Source organism: Anser brachyrhynchus (assembly GCF_964034855.1).
Source record: "Anser brachyrhynchus genome assembly, chromosome: 2".
Taxonomy (NCBI): Eukaryota; Metazoa; Chordata; class Aves; order Anseriformes; family Anatidae; genus Anser; species Anser brachyrhynchus.
The window spans coordinates 87,632,745-87,648,939 of record NC_137695.1 but is presented as its reverse complement, the minus strand read 5'-3'; the positions used below and the strand labels follow the sequence as shown (position 1 = coordinate 87,648,939).

Here is a 16,195-nt window from a genome sequence, read left to right as displayed (position 1 = left end):
AAAACCCACAGAATCACACAATCTTCAGTAGTTACAATTTCTAATAATGTAAGATAGTAAATCTCACATATTTTTCAAGGTGCTGTAAGGCATTAACTAATCAATTTTCATATTTCATCTGGAAGAGGTAAAAACATGTAAAGTTAGGTTAACTCAGACAAGATCATACAAGTTGCATAAGTAATTAGATCATGACTAAGGCAGAGACTGACTTCTGCAAATTAATACCTAATCCACTTTCTCTTTTAAGCTAAAACACTATATCATTTAATGAATTCTAAATGCTTTTGCTGGTGAGTTAACTCTTTTATAGAGAACTACAAATTTTACCATCCACTGTTATACAGGACAAAACCATAGAAATGTGTATGGAATTTGAAATGAAATCAGAGAGTTCTGTGGTCAATGAGGGATGTAAAAAACAACAACAACAAAACCAACAAAAACCAACAAAAAACACACATCAAGAAGTGACTGGATCACTCATATTTTTCATTCCTTAAATTTCTTTCTTTCTTTGAATTTTGAGAAGAAAACATAGTACTATTACTTTTATCTTCAATAAACACCATTGAGAACACTTTCAGCTCCTATCTTTAAGCCTAGTACAGGCTGGTGTTATTTTGTGTGTGAAGCTCGTTTAAAAGCAAAATAGTATTATCTGTGCTTATGTTTTTCTTTCATGGAGAAGAATTGCTTTATATCCCTATCAAGTAAATTCTTCCTAGAGCAAGTAAAAATTTCATAGTGATATAAAGGTTAAGTGCTCACAGGTATAGACATTCCATGGGAAGGAATTTATTTATTTAGACAAACTCTGTCTATATCTGCAGTAACTACGTGGTCTGATCATTGTAGCCCAATGAGAGCAGATCTGTAGAGCAAAGCAGACAGTGCAAACATCTACTTCATATGTTACATATAAAGTGTGTCATGTCAAGGGATTTTATTTTAGACTGGCTCTAGTATGGTACAGATGTGGACTAGTCTTAGTAGTTGGTATGAATTAGGTGTGAATCTTCTCTTTTAGACACGTTTTAAAGGAATACAGTGTATGTTGTAGCAAAGCACAGCAAGAAGGGATAGTTGGCAAACTGTTGGAAAAAGTAAGCTCCTCATCTGAACCAAAATGTTAATATATCCTGTGGCTTGCAGGAACCAACTGTAAGCAAAGAAGAAAAAATCACCAAACTGTCAGAACATATAAAGCAGATTATGACCCACAGACAGAGAGCAAGTAGAGGATGGTCTGTACTCCCAGCATTTCACTAGGTATAAAAATTTACCAAGGTCAACATTTCATGGAATTTTAAAATAGATAAGAGATTATTTTTCTCTTCTCTTTGTTTACACCTGTCTTCCATGCTTCTTATTGAGGTCTCTGCTAAATGTATCAGAAATAAGGTTGAAACCTTTCTATCTTATGGAAAACAAAAATTACTAAGAAAGGTTAAGTGATTCAGCAAAAACAATGTTCCCAGAGATTTTAAATGGGGTGTTTTGAAACTAATTTAAACCAAGATTAGTGTCTACAGAAAACAGGATAAAAGGAAAACAGGTCTGAAGATGACTTTAGAAGTAATATGATTGCTCTGCAATGACTCTACAGATTTTTTTCTGGGGATGATTTAAAATATTCTGTTAAAAGATTAAATTATGTATAACCCATATAATATGCCAAAGGCTCCGATCTTCTAAATAGGGCAGCTCTGTCTTTTTGCAAGTATAGGCAAAACTTAGGGCAATAGATGTTCCTTTACAAACTGCCTTATCACCAAGTATCTAAAAAAAGTAGTTCCCAAGGGCCTATTTTTAAAAACTAATTTTGGAAAATGTTTTGTTTTGAGGCACAGTTGCCTCTAGCTAAACGCTTGTTGACTGGAACATCTCAGCTAGAACTGCATAGTTAAGATATAGCTTTTCAGCTGGCTGGATTATGTCTTGTAATTGCTCTAGTTGCATTATCTGAATTCATGTATGCATAATGTGAAACAGTTCTACTTCTTTTGTGATGTTCCTGCTTTCCAAACACAGGTTTCAAAAAGCCAGGAGCAATTTTGCTCATCACATGCTGTTCTTCTGCTGTCAAGTACAAAATCAACAGAGGCAACAGTAACGTTAGGGGCTGGTATCTGCAAATAGCAATACCTGCCCTGTTAGTGCCGTTCTCATACTGCCTAGTTGAGTCCTTCTGCATCTCTTCATAAGGATCAGAACTTTCCTTTTTATTATATATGGTTTAGCACAAGTGATTTTTCCTTTACAAAATGTACTTCATGATAGATAAAGCACTAGTTTTGAGACGCGGAAACTTCTAAGGTAAGAGTAATTCATGGAATTAGAAGTATTTGAGGGTTGCTTTAGTTTCAGAATTTGGGATACAGTCTTTTCCCTTAAATTTACACTCTGTTTACATTCATTCTACACATCTGTTCTCTTTGCTTCTCTCGAGGCAAATTCCCACAAATACAAGCTTTCATACAAAGGAGACTTTCTGAGTATTTGAAATAATACTGACACTTTAGTCTGGACTTTAAAACTAATAGTCACAAAATAAGCTGCAGTCTTTACTTCAGCATAACTTCTCTTGAAATAGAATTAGGTACATTTGTAAATCTACAAGACCATTTCCCATATGATATATCCTACAGAACACACGTAGATATTTACAAATATGGAAATACAGTCATCATACCAATAGCAACTCTGCAGAAAGGCAACCCTTCCTTACAGTAGTTGCCATTTAGAAATCTGGATAATAAAATTAAGTATACATTCATGTATAGCTCAGCCTAGAGCAAATGCAGTATTTGCAAATAGGTAAAAAGAAAAAAAAAAGTGTTTAATATCTCTATCAAATTTTCAGATATTTCCCTACATTGTTTGACTGGTCTCATCTTAAGCTAAAAGATAGTTTAAACATCCTGAGTGATACCAATGTTGACCTTGACTCCCTCCCCACAGGCTCAGACAACCTCTTCTATCTCACCATCCCTCCCTTTAGAAATAAATACCGTTTAAAACTGGAGAACCTTCCAATATTATCATTCCCTGTTATGACACATATATTTTCACTTCTTGCTTGCCTTTTCTCTTCTGTTCCTTCCCATTGCATGGTTTTTCTTCCAGCTTCTGTAGCCTGAAGTCTCTTGCCCCCATGTTCTTTGTAGTACTTTGGAATGCTCAGCTGATAGTTCACGTTTTCCATGCCATTTCTCATTTCCATAAGTCACATAGTAGTCTTATCTACAAACCTTCACATTCAAGTCTATACCTCATTTATTTCAGCTCTTCATTCATGTTTTCATTCAATGTTTTATTTGAAACACTATGCATTCTTTTACCTTTGTTTCCTTTTTCACAGACTACAGGCAACTTTATTCTTACTTACTTTACATGGAAACATGCTTTGACATGTCTATCAGATGGAAGGACTGTATGTTATTAGAAAACAAATGCAATTGCCTTAGTGAGTACTATGAGCTTGGTGGAGGTCTGGGGCTATCAGTTCAATGCCAGTTATGATTCTGCCTGCTGGTTTTGATTAAACGAAGGACCAAAGGAGAAAATGTCAAACATATGGACTCCAAATAAACAAACACATTACCATGTCTGGTGTCAGGGTAGGTGTATTGGTATGACAGATGATAATGGACCCAAGAGGTGCCAAAGAAGATTTTCATTAGAGGTTGGACCTTAGAAACAGTAACAGTTTTGAAGCACCAAAGTTTGCCTGTGGAAATGTTCCTGTCCCCATCCCTGGAGCTCTTTACAAAAGTTTAGAAAAGCACAGCAGGAATGACACAGCTATGAAGAACAGCAGAAGAGAGGACCTGATGTTTCTTGAGAGCTGTGGTGGTTTTACTCAGGTGGGCAGCCGAGTTCCACCACAACCACTCTCTCACTCCCCCTCGTTCAAAGAGGAACGGTGAGAAAATACAATGAAAAGGGCTCAAGGGTTGAGATAAGGACAGGGAGATCACGCAGTAATTATTGTGACGGGCAAAACAGACTCAGTATAGGGAGACAGTAAGATTTATTACCTATTACTAACAAGCTGGAGAAGCGAGAAACAAAGGAAAGAAACCAAAAGCACCTTCCCGCCCATCCACCCTCTTCCACCTCCTCCCCCCCAAGTGGCGCAGGGGAACAGGGGAATGGGGGTTATGGTCAGTCTATAGCGCTTCGTCTCCAGCGCTCCTTCTTGGTCACTCTCGTCCCCTGTGCTGTGGGGTCCCTCCTACAGGATGCAGTCCTTGCTGAACTGATCCGGCGTGGGCTTCCCACAGGCAGCAGCTCTTCAAGAACTACTCCAGATATGGGTCCATACCACGGGGTCCATCCCCCAGGAGCAAACTGCTCCAACCTGGATCCCCCACGGGCAGCAGCTCCTGCCAGGTCACCTGCTCCTGCGTGGTCTCCTCTCCACGGGCTACAGGTCCGGCCCGGAATCTGCTCCGGCAGGGGTCTTCCACAGGCTGCAGCCTCCGTCGGTGCAGGTCCACCTGCTCCACTGTGGTCTCCTCCACGGGCTGCAGCGTGGAACCCTGCTCCACCGTGGTACTCCATGGGCTGCAGGGCGACAGCCTGCTTCACCATGGTCCTCACCACAGGCCGCAGGGGACTTCTGCTCCGGCGCCTGGAGCACCTCTCCCCCTCCTTCTTCACTGACCTTGGCGCCTGCAAGGCTGTTCCTCACTCCTCTCCCTCTCCCAGCTGCTGTGTGGCGCAGCGTTTTTTTTTTTTCCCCGTCTTAAATATGCTCTCACAGAGGCGCAAACAACATCACTTACTGGCTCAGCTCTGGTCAGCAGTGGGGCCCTTACCAAACATGGGGCAGCTTCTAGATCCTTCTCACAGAAGCCACTCCTATGGCCCCCTGCTACCAAAACCTTGCCACATAAACCCACTACAAGAGCCCATCTAGCCAGAAAGCCAGTGAAATTTTTAACTCCTTCCCACCCAGTTCAAGGAAACTGTAGCAACCCACAAGAGGGAATATTCCATTCTAAGCAGTGAGGGTTTTCAACACCACAGCGCATCACACTTTATGCTCCATCTGAAAGCCTAAGGTATGCAGGGAAGAGGCAGGAAAACATAGATGCAAGTGGGCTTTTAACGATACATGTTCTGGTAATTTAATCTAGCTTTGTAACTGTGAAAATTAGCATTTTTGTGGAACCTCTGATCTCCAGCACATTCATTACATTCAGTCTGTTAGTCTCAAACTGGGTCTGATCCTTATAGCAAAGAAGGCCAACAGCATCCTGGGTTGCATTAGTAAACACATTACTAGTAGGTCAAGGGAGCTGATACCTACGTTGAACTCTCAGCTGGAGACCTGGAACGCTGGGTCCAGTTCTGAGCTCCCCAGTACAAGAAAGATGTGGAGCAAGTCCAGTAAAGAACCACAAAGTAGACTTAGGGACTGGAGCATCTTTCACGTTAGGAAAGGCTGAGAGAGTTGGGATTGTTTGGCCTGAAGAAGAGCAGATTCAGTAGGGATCTTATTGATGTATACAAATATCTGATGGTTGGGAGAGAAGAAGGGGGAGTCAGAGTCATCTCAGTCATGTCCAGTGACAGAACAAAAGGCATGGATTTAAAACAAAGAAAAAAAAAACAACTATTTTCCATCCGAACATAAGAAAATGTTTCTGTATAACAGGGGTAGTCAAATGTTGGAACAGGTTAGCAAGGGATGTTGTGACATTTCCACCCTTAGAGATAGACAGACACTTAACTGGACATGGCCCTGGGTGCTCTAGCCAAAGCTGTACATACACTAGATTTCTAGGAGTGCTTGCTAACCTAAGCTGTTCTGTGTTTCAGCAGTAGTAACTACTAACCACAGCTGGTAACAATCTCCTGGACAGAGCTGGCAGTGCCTGTCTCCTTATTCAGGGTAGGTCCACTGGCAAATGTTGGAGGAGAGGACTAGGCAAGTGGCTTTATGACTGTCTCTGCTGTCAGACCTGCAATGCTTTTAGCCCCCTCCAATAGATGCTGTTTGGTAGAGCACCAAAACAGCAGTTTATAAGTGATGCCACTCCAGGATACCCATGGAAGAACATCTGCTTAGATGAAGATGCAGTCATCCTAGTGTCCAGGAACACCCTTCTTCTCAGTTTACTGCATGAGTTGAGATGTATTTGCAGGAACTTGATTATACAAAGCAATGCAGAGACCACAGCACTGACTGGTACTTCCTCTATATCTATATGGTATAGAGGTCTATATGGTTTGTAAATGGCACCAAAAGCAACAGGGTGTATATTGCAGTATAGAGGGAAGAATTATAGGAATTAGGCTTAAATATAATTAAAGTACTTTCAGTGCTTGTCATGGACAATTATCTGTACAGCAAGAAAAATAATTCATCTCCAGACACATGCAGATTAGAGAAACGCTTTGGGGGATCTCTGTGGAAAATTCTGAACATTAATTTGAAATGCAGCATTCTACAGGTACAGTTTCAAAGGGAAGTGGCATAATGAGCAATAACAAGACTGAATTGATGAACTGTTTTATTCTTTACCACATGAATACACAGAGAACTAAGAGTACCCACAGTGCAAGTGGGTGGTTTCAATTAAATGTTAGTTCTGGTGAATAAGACCCTAAAGAGTGGGTATCATTGATTGTTAGAGGAAAACAAAACAAAAAAACTCCCCCCCCCCCCCTCCCCCAAAGTAAAAGTAAACACAATGCAAACATCCTTGTGTTTGCCAGTATAGTGTTTGGAAAGCAGTGTTTTCCCTTGCAGCTGACCGTCAAGTAAACTTTACTCCAACGTTCAACACTGTGCGGCTTCATGTGATTCATAACTCTAGGCATTATAACAGAAAACAGCGTATTTTCATCCGCAAACCTTAGGCAGATTTGAGAGGTAAAAAAAGCCTTCTCAACATCCTGAAAATAGATACTATTTTTAGGCTTCATCTGTGTAGGCATGGGCAAAATGTACAGTATCTGTTTAGAAGAGGACTGCAAATATGTATGAATCCACATTATACTGATCAAGCTGGAAGTATCCTGCCCACAGTGATATATAGACACCAGTGTAAGCTATGTAATTTTGTGAAGTAGGAACACAAGTTGTTATCCAAGTCAAACACACTCCCCTAAAGTATGAAAGTCACCAAACCCTTATCTCTTCATAAAACTGTATTGAGTTTTGTAGTTATGACAGGCTTCTGTGCTGGCCATAACTCTACGGTGGATTTGCTTAAGCCTTACTCATTACAAGCTTTCTAAAGAAAAGGCTTCACAAGAAATGTGACTGTTCCCCTCTTTTCAACTTTGAAATTTGTTCTTTGAGGTAACTGGATAATATATGAAATCAAAGCATTATTTGATCCCAAATGGATTAGCTACACCTACCATTTAAATTTAGGGGAGGAAAAAAGCTCCTTAATAGACTAGAGTTGCAGTTAAACATTTCAGAAGTGAATAGCAACATTATTTGTGTGACCGCTCTACTTCGGTTTGAAAACTTATGTTAGATAACAGTTTCTCCACTGTGAATTTTCCTATAGCTTCCTAACTTTTCTTCTAGGGAAGACAGTTCAGGCCTCAACCTTTGTAGCATGTGAAATTTTTTATTTTGCAAATTAAGATTGCTGTAGAAATAGCACTGTCATATCAATTACAGCAAGCTTGGTGCATACTTTAACATACCTGGAACACTGAACACTTCTGTTCAGTTTCCCACAATTTCAGGCTTCTAAATCCAAATACTTGCTTTAGGAACTGTAACATCAGGCATGCTAAGTGTCTTTCTCATTAAATCAAAAACTGACTAGTTGTTTGCCTATAGTAGACACTTAGCCTGAAAACTGGAGATGAAGTTTGAAATAATGTGGTTTATTAGGCTGATGATTAGAGTTTAATATCAGCATTTATTATTTCAGAGATACTAGAAGTTAGAGGCTAGAACATTAAAATTTTTGCGGATACAGAAACTTGCAAAATTTAGTAAATTTGGTTGTCTTAAAAAGTTATGCTTTTCATTTAGAAATGTTAGATATTATTTGGGAACCAACTTTTGCATTTCTCAGATTCCAACAGTATTTAAAACAATCTACCAATATCTGTGCAACTTCAAGAAGAGAATGATGTAAAGGAGAATCTTAGCCTACTTTTACTGAATCAGTGTCTGAACTGTAAATGTATCTATTTTCTGTTCCATATACCTACATCATATCATGTCAGTTAACAATAAGGATTACTAGTAGGCTGTACCTGCAAAGTCTGACACCATTATCTGCAAAATTTCCTTTGAAATTTATGTTCAAATAGTTTTGTTCTACAGAGCAGTTTTATTTCAAAGAAATCCTCCCCACACTTTTCTGCATTACATACACCTCAGTTGTTTAGATCAAGCACATATTGAATCTGTCATTTCTCCAAAAAGATGTGGTTAAAATGTGACTCAGATGTTTAAGAGGCAAGCAGAGAAGGAAATTTTTTGTAATGCAGCTTCTAGAAGTTTCTTTGTTTAATGAGTCTCTGGGTGATTTTCACTATCTCCTTCATGAAACGTTAACCCCGTTCCATGATGAAACAAAGTGATAAAAATTCTCTTACTTTTCAGAAAAATACATCCAGTGCAAGACCAGCTACTTTCTTAGTGACCAAATTCTACTTGCTTTGCGTCAGTGTTTTATTGCACCTGCAACTTAATACTATGTCCCTCACGATAATAGCTGAGCCCCTAGCGAAGGGTTTGTTTTGACCCATGTGTTTTCAAGCCTTCCAAGCCGCCAGATTTGTTCACACTAGACAAAGGAAATGTTTTTCAAACACAGGGTGCCCTTGACAAACACTTATGACCTTTTAAAGACAATTTTTTATATTCTTTGGATAAAAGCATTGCCAATTCCATTAGCTTTCAATGCCTGCCAGAATGGCTGTGGGCTGTAGTTCTATAATCTTTACTTTTAGAAGGGTTTAGGTGAGGATTTTAACTTATTTCCAGAAATAAAAAAGATGTTCCGTATGACTGAATTTCAAGGGGTCTGTGAAATAAAAGATAATATCCCCCCAACCTCTCCTCAACAGGAATCTCATGCAATTGTGCAGGAATACAGGACACACATTAGTGTGGAAATAGCATTTTCACTTACCTGTCTCGTGCCTTGGTTCTGAAAAATGGGATCTGTTCAATTCAGTAGACCAGATCGGGATAAATTCTGGTTAACTTTGTTCTTCAGTGGTCATTAACTTGTTTGGCAGGTTTCAGGGAATGGGAAATATATCTAAACGTGCTACTGAAACAGTAAAGGAAAAAAAAAAAGAAGTTATTAGGTAAGTATCAGGGACCTGCTGATCGGGAGTTGATAACTATGAGAATGGAGAATCAGTATGTTCTTAACACATAAGTAATAACTTTTGAAGTTGCTTCATTGTAGTCATGAAATAAAACACTTAAGGGACAATTGTGATCCGTAACGTCCCAGATTTTTTACACAAAACTTAGAAGATTGGCTTCTTCTGTAAGGCAGAGGTAAGGTTGTAGCTTGCAATAGTGTCTACCATGTACAAAGACAAGTGTAAAAAAAAGGATAGGGAGGAAAGAAAAATCAGGTTCAAGGTATCTCAACCGGTCAGCAAGTCCATTCTAGGGCTGCAGCATTTCTGAGAGACTTTTGCACAACCTGTTGTTAGAGACCTTCAACAGCAGAAGCTCTGCCACTGAAGGTGTCTAACCTCCCAGGGAATCAATCCCAGTGCTTCACCATCCACTCATTAAAGGAACTCACCCCACCCATTGTCTAACATTCATCCCCCATGTGGCCAAAGCCCATTAATTCTCGTTTTATCCAAAATGTACAAAAAAGATGCTGATTTTTCCTCTGTGCAGCAACCTTTCAAAAGTGTATGTGTCTTTCAATCTTCTCCTTTTTAGGTCAAAAATGCCCCAGACTGAATAATGACAGTATAACTAAGCAACGACAGATGAAATTGAAAGAAGAGTTTGGTTTCTTTAGGGCTTTGATATATTTTTATATATATATATATATATATATAAATAAACACTTTCATCTCATAGATTTTTTTCTTGAACACAAATATTTGTGAATATATTTTATATTATTAGTTACAGCCATTTTCAAAAATATTTATTTTATGAACACTTGAAAAATGATTTCAAGCTTGTCTCTTAAAGAAAACTAAGCTTGCATGTTCTGCTTCACCACCATTAAAGGGGTGTTTACAGCTAAATCGCAATAATCAGACACATAAGTCAATACATTAAGATTCAGTCAAGCTCAGTCATTTCCTACAGAAATATTGATCGACTACATTATTTAGGTTGATTCTTTTAGTCTACCTTAGGCAAATAAAAGTATAGAGGGAACTATATTAAGGGTAGATTTAAGTTATTTGGGGAAAAGGACCGTCCCTCATAGCATTTGAAAACAAACAAAAAAAAACACTCTAGCATGCAGGAAGTGCCTTTCTTCAGATCCTACAGCAAGGAAAATAAAATTCTACCACCAGGAGAGTACTGTACTATTGCTTTGGAAGTTGGATATTGCTTGGAGTTGCTCATCCTCTTGAGGAACCTAAAGCTCAAAGACTTAAGAAAGTAGCTCGTGAATCCTGTGAAGTCTGAGTCTTTAGACTTCAGGCAAGATGTGTCATTCTAAGAAATGTGGTTCTGCCAATCCTTTTGGTATCTGTACTTGCTATTGTTGCTTTCTTTCCTCTAGCTAGAAGTAACATTCCAAGATCTGCTGTGGAATTACTGGGTTGGACAGCTCAAGGAACAAAGATCAGCATATAACACTTGGATCATGTGGTATTGGTTGTAGAGAAAACCGTAGCTCAGTATTTACTGAGCCACACTATGAAAGTTTCAGGCAGCTGTGCTTTTTAGGTAGCTCAACTTGTATAAAAATAGATTTACCTCTATTTGCTCCATTTCACTGGACCCTTTATCCTGTGAAATTCCACGTACATTCAAGACTTTGGAAATTCAAAGTATTTTGTAACTAATACAGGATGTATTGAGAACCTACAACTGTTTTGTTGTGTAATGTTGTTAGCATAATGACATGAAAGTGTACAAAAAGGAAAAAAACACAGAGCCAGAGTGAATATCCCGTATGGACTGAAGTAAGTTTAGACTTATTAGAAGTTAGATTTTCAGGTGTAGCAGAGTTATACTGGACATGCTGCGGGTCTGGGCAGAGGTGAAACATACCAAACCCAAAAGCTGTTTGTTTGGCTTCTGAGTTGAGATTATCAATTTTCCATAAGTCATGTAATTTTGTAGTACTAAACCCAACTCTCACTAACATTTCTGTGTTTAGTCAATCCCCATATACATATTTTCACTACAATAGTCAGTTTTATTATCTGCCACATAGTAGAGTGATATATGCCACAACTTATTTAATTGTGGAGTTTGGAGAGAAAAAAAAAAAAAGGTTTTGTTAAGAGTTAAGACTTGACTACTATGAACCTAGCTTTCTTCATGGAAGTAGACCAGTGGCAATCAGCTTTCAGGAGCTTCAACTCAGAGTAAGAAATAGGATCTCCATCTTAGAGTAGCTAACAGCTTGCTGATGGTGTCCAACAGACTCACATGGAACTACCTGAAACACTGATTGATGATTTAAAACAACACTATTAGCTGTGATCATTTAATTGTCTTCCTACCAGATGCTACCTATCATTCTACTCCTGTTCACCACTCTTATTGGTTGCTTTTCTCCCTGGCTCCTAGGAGAACCACTGTGGGTACCGTTAATCAAATTTACAGGATACATTGAGCTCATTGCCTATGCAGAGTACAATCACTTGGAGTAGAGACCACATGTTCTGAGCTGCATGGAAAGCATTTCTTGTACAGAGTAAATTAGAACACACTTTAGGCAACAGATACAATCATGAAACAGTGGAGAAATCAGGGTCATTTGTTTTTAAAAAAAAAAAAGTTTTGTGTCCTTTAAAGTGTCATCATTTTTTTACAAGTAGAGTGCAACCTCCTCCTTCCCCTCTAGCTATAACTTTACACTGAAAGAACAATGAAGCAGGAATGACACACACAAAATACTGAAGAAGTGATTCCCAGAAATCTGTAAGCCTCTCATGATCTGACAATGGGCTCATCGAAAACAGACCATGTTTTAACACCCTAAGCCACCAAATGTTGCCTTCTTCAGGGAAGAAATGATAAGACTGGAGATTCAGATCTCTGAAAACAGCATCTAAATTCATTTTTGTGTTTTTTTAGTTACTACTCTATCAGGACTGGTGGTTCAACCATTCAAAGGAAGGTCAAACAAGATATGACCCCTCCCATCAAGCGCAGATTCAGAAGCAAGTTAATACACTCAGCATGCTGTGATTGTGGGATGAAAACAGTCTTAAAGTTACAGGGATAAATAATCATTTTGTGTAAAACAATGTTCAGGCCCCCAGTGGGCCTGATTTTCACTATAGGTACTCAATGGTTTCAGAAAGGTTATGAAGCTGGTTACACAGAAATCACCAGTTGCTTTGTAAATTCAGTATTTTAAGAAGAATCCTTGTAAGTAACTAAATAAATTAGTGTTTTCAAGATTGGGCTCTTTTTTAGTTTCATTCTCTAATCCTTACACACGTCAGGTCTGCTAATAATAATTCAAAGACCATATGCATGAAAACCCAGTTTTACTTGTTTAACTGAATAACAGTATTTCCCTCAGAGAATCCAGAAAACCTTACAGAAATAGTGACAAAAATTATGTCTTTTCCATTAAGAAATCTTAAATAAACTAAGAATTCTCTAGTTCATTCTATGCTTTTTAACATTTTCCTGCTTTCCCTACTCTCTTTATTTCAATAAGTAAACTGCCTCCTCTCACTTGCATTTCTGCACTCCCTTTTTCTGTCATGTTTGAAGTTGGCAGGGGGATTTTCTGACAGTGGCAGAAGCAAGATCAAGGAGACACATGTTGTCTTTTTTCCTTTATTATCTCTCCATACCTCTCTGGTTCATGGAAAACATATTCCAGAGAACCCCACAATGCTGTAAATGAGTGCTTTAGCAGTCTGTGGCATTGCTTCTGTAAAGACACAGACTTGTGCCTTCTCCTCTCATTTCTTCAGCAGCGAGAACAAGAGAGCTGTCAGTCCTCCAGCGATCTTCATGTAGCAGCTATGCATTCTCTATACCTCTGGTCCTGTAGCTGCTGGAGAGCAAAGTGCCCTAGGCAGGGCAAGGGAGCAGAATGGTTCTGGTGCTGCTGGCAAACTTTGAAAGAGAAACCATTCCACAGTAAATTACTTACTATAGAATGCTTTACCTAAGCACTATACTATATATATTATAAATATTAGCAATATAATCCATTTTGCATACATAACTGAACTACAGCTACATCATAAACACCAAGACAAATGAAATAGCTAGTATCAGCTGAAGGAGTGATACCTGACTAAAATGCTTCATGTGCAATAAATAGACTCCATGTTTCCTCTGGAGTATAAGGTAGTACATAGCCTTTTCCTCAGGAAACCTACTGGGAGATGGAATGAGGCTCAGTCTTTGTAGAACCAGCAGCTGAAGAAGCTCTCTGGGGCCTTCCATTTCAAAGCCTTCAAGAAAGGGTTCCATCTTCCTGAAGAGCTTGTAAACATGCTTAGGCATGTTTCTGTTCTGGGCCTGGAATAGCTGTTGTAACCCCCAGTGTCCACTTTCCAAACCAAACACACAGTATGATATCAAAAAAAAAAATTTAAAAATCCCCTAAATCTAATCCATAGTTTTCCCCACATATTTTACAAGGAGATTACACTAAATCTAAAGTGTGCTATGGACCCTACTTTGCCTCTGTCCTTTAAATCGTTAAAATTAGTTTTCGTTGCATTTAAAGAGATAGTGTTAATATGAAGGGGATAGATAAGTAAATAAGCAAGTAAGCTCAGATTGGACAGAAGATATGGGAAAACAGTAGAATGGTAAAAAGAGAAAAGGCAGGAAGAGTTCTGAGAAGTAAGAGCATGGGGGAGAAGGGTGAGGTCAAAAGTGTTCAAGGAAAAGGGTGAAATAGGGTGTCTATACAGCCACAAGGTTAAGGTGAAAAGAAAAAACAAACAGGAAACCAAGTCTTATCCACACGTGAAAGAGACAAAGATGGAATCAAGGAGAAAGTCAATGCAGAGAAAGTAGAGTTTAAACAGAACAAAAACAAATAAAAAATACCACACCTCATGAACACCACTAAAGGTGAGCTATCCTGTTCATTAAGGATCATGGTACACTGGCACCCACTCTACCATGTGTTACTTGTTTCTCCAAAAAATGCACAAATAATTGAAAGAATGTGTCTTCTGAAAGACAGTACCATGAATAATGCATTACATAAAGCATTCCCCCCCGCCCCCCCCCCCCCCAAAAAAAAAAACAGTGAAAAATTAAGCATTCCAGTTACCACAGGCAACCTACCTGCTTTCACCAAGCACCCCCCATCTTTACTAGGATAGCCAAGAAAACAGCAACACATCAGTTACCTCTACAATATCCTAAACCTCTCACCAGTGTTTTTATTTGTCAGGGCCTTGTTACATAAATTAAGGTGCCAAAGAGGACTATAGAGAACAGACTATACTTTGCAAGCAGATATTTGCTGTTAACGCAATGCCTATTCATAGCTGATACAAGGAGAAGTTGTTCTTTTCCTCAGCTGCAAAGAACCTTAGAGTCTTTCAAACAGACCATAACCCACCTGTGCTAATAACAGCTTGTCAGTGCCTGCAGGAGGAGGACTGGTAAAGATAATCCATTAGAAGCAAGTAAAATGACAATGTTAAGCTGTGGCCTTTGAATCCAAGCAGTTAAAAAAAAAAGTCTCATAAGTCTTACATAGAGCAGTGACAAGCATTAACAAGCTCATGTTGTAGAAGACAGGAAATACATCATGCTCAAGCTTTTTACCATGACCAAAGGATAATTATTTCCAACAAAAATAGTGAGAGACATACCACGTATTGTGGTAAATGAAAAACTGATGCGAAACTATGAGTTTAGATTTTAATGACTATGGTTTTATTGGTGCTGTTAAGATGTAGTGTACAATCTGTCCCTAGAATATTTTTTCTGTAAGCTTTCTGGGAGTTAGACATGCACGCCCCTTTGGCTGGAATGGAAATGGTGTGGCGAATCTTGTGCAGCTCTGAAAAACGTATGCTCTGCTATGCAGAGCAGAAGTCTTTCAATACAGACTTTTTAAAGGTTTGGTTTTTTTTTTTTCTTTCTGATATGCGCTGGAATTACTGTGTGCCTGAGAAAATCATGTACGACTCTTTCTGAGATCTGATTGGCAAAGACTGTGTACCAACATTGCAAAATACATACACAGCCTTCATAAAAAAATGTGTCTCTCCTTCAGAAACTACTTAGCCCTTCCCAATTTCATTTTTGCATCTAAAAAGCACTGCCTTCAGCTGAGTGCATAAATCTATTTTAGCTGTAGTTTTTTTCAATAATTTTAAGATTCCTTCTTGTAATACCAGTGAACATTACAGTTAACACACCATGAGTAGCACAATACAGATTTAAAAATGATGAGAATCACTTGAGAAAATATTTTTATACAGATATTCTAGTTAATACAGCTATAAAAACCTGCTGCCAAGCTGTTTTCATTAAAAAGTAATGAAAAAAAAATCTTACTTTCTCTCATTTTTTAAACTGCCCTCATCTTCTTCCATTAGCAAAATGATTCTCCTGCTCTCTTCCACTGAAAATGCTAGGAAAAAAAGATACTGAAGAAATAATAGTGTGCCACATTCAAATTATAATTTTTGTTTCTATAAAAATGTGAAGTGTGGGTGGCTTTTCACTGAAAGACATTATTTAAATTCTTGTTAGTAAACTTTTTCTCACTCTCTCATCCCACAGGAGTAAGAATATTCACAGTACTCAGAAAAAAAATAAAATAAAAAAAAAAGATTTTTCTACATGAGTCCAATTTTTATTTATTTATTCTTTTTTTCAGTGGGAAAATGGGATTCCACTTCACATTTCCTAGTAATAAAGGTGGACATAACATTTTAAACTTTTCACTTCATCCTTCTGTTACCTAAACATCCATATAAGCAAATCCCCAGACTCATACAGCAACCTGAAATATGAACTGAATGAAACAGAAAAAAAATATGTGTTCCAATACCAGTATTTTCAGAACTTCATACCAAA

General features: G+C 38.3%; 2 long non-coding RNA genes across 2 annotated transcripts in view; both read right to left on the bottom strand.

Moving 5' to 3' along the window:
* The window catches only part of LOC308189910, a 39,155-nt gene extending 34,254 nt beyond the window's left edge, over positions 1-4,901 (bottom strand). Inside the window, exon 1 of the long non-coding RNA XR_013946717.1 lies at positions 4,404-4,901. This is a non-coding gene — a long non-coding RNA (uncharacterized lncRNA). The remainder of the gene's footprint in view (positions 1-4,403) is intronic.
* A 6,066-nt stretch (positions 4,902-10,967) lies between these two features.
* LOC308191349 lies at positions 10,968-15,470 on the bottom strand. The gene is made up of 2 exons (XR_013947905.1): positions 14,444-15,470; positions 10,968-13,249 (listed from the first exon to the last, which is right to left on the bottom strand). It is a non-coding gene; the product is annotated as an uncharacterized lncRNA (long non-coding RNA).
* Positions 15,471-16,195: the final 725 nt, after the last annotated feature.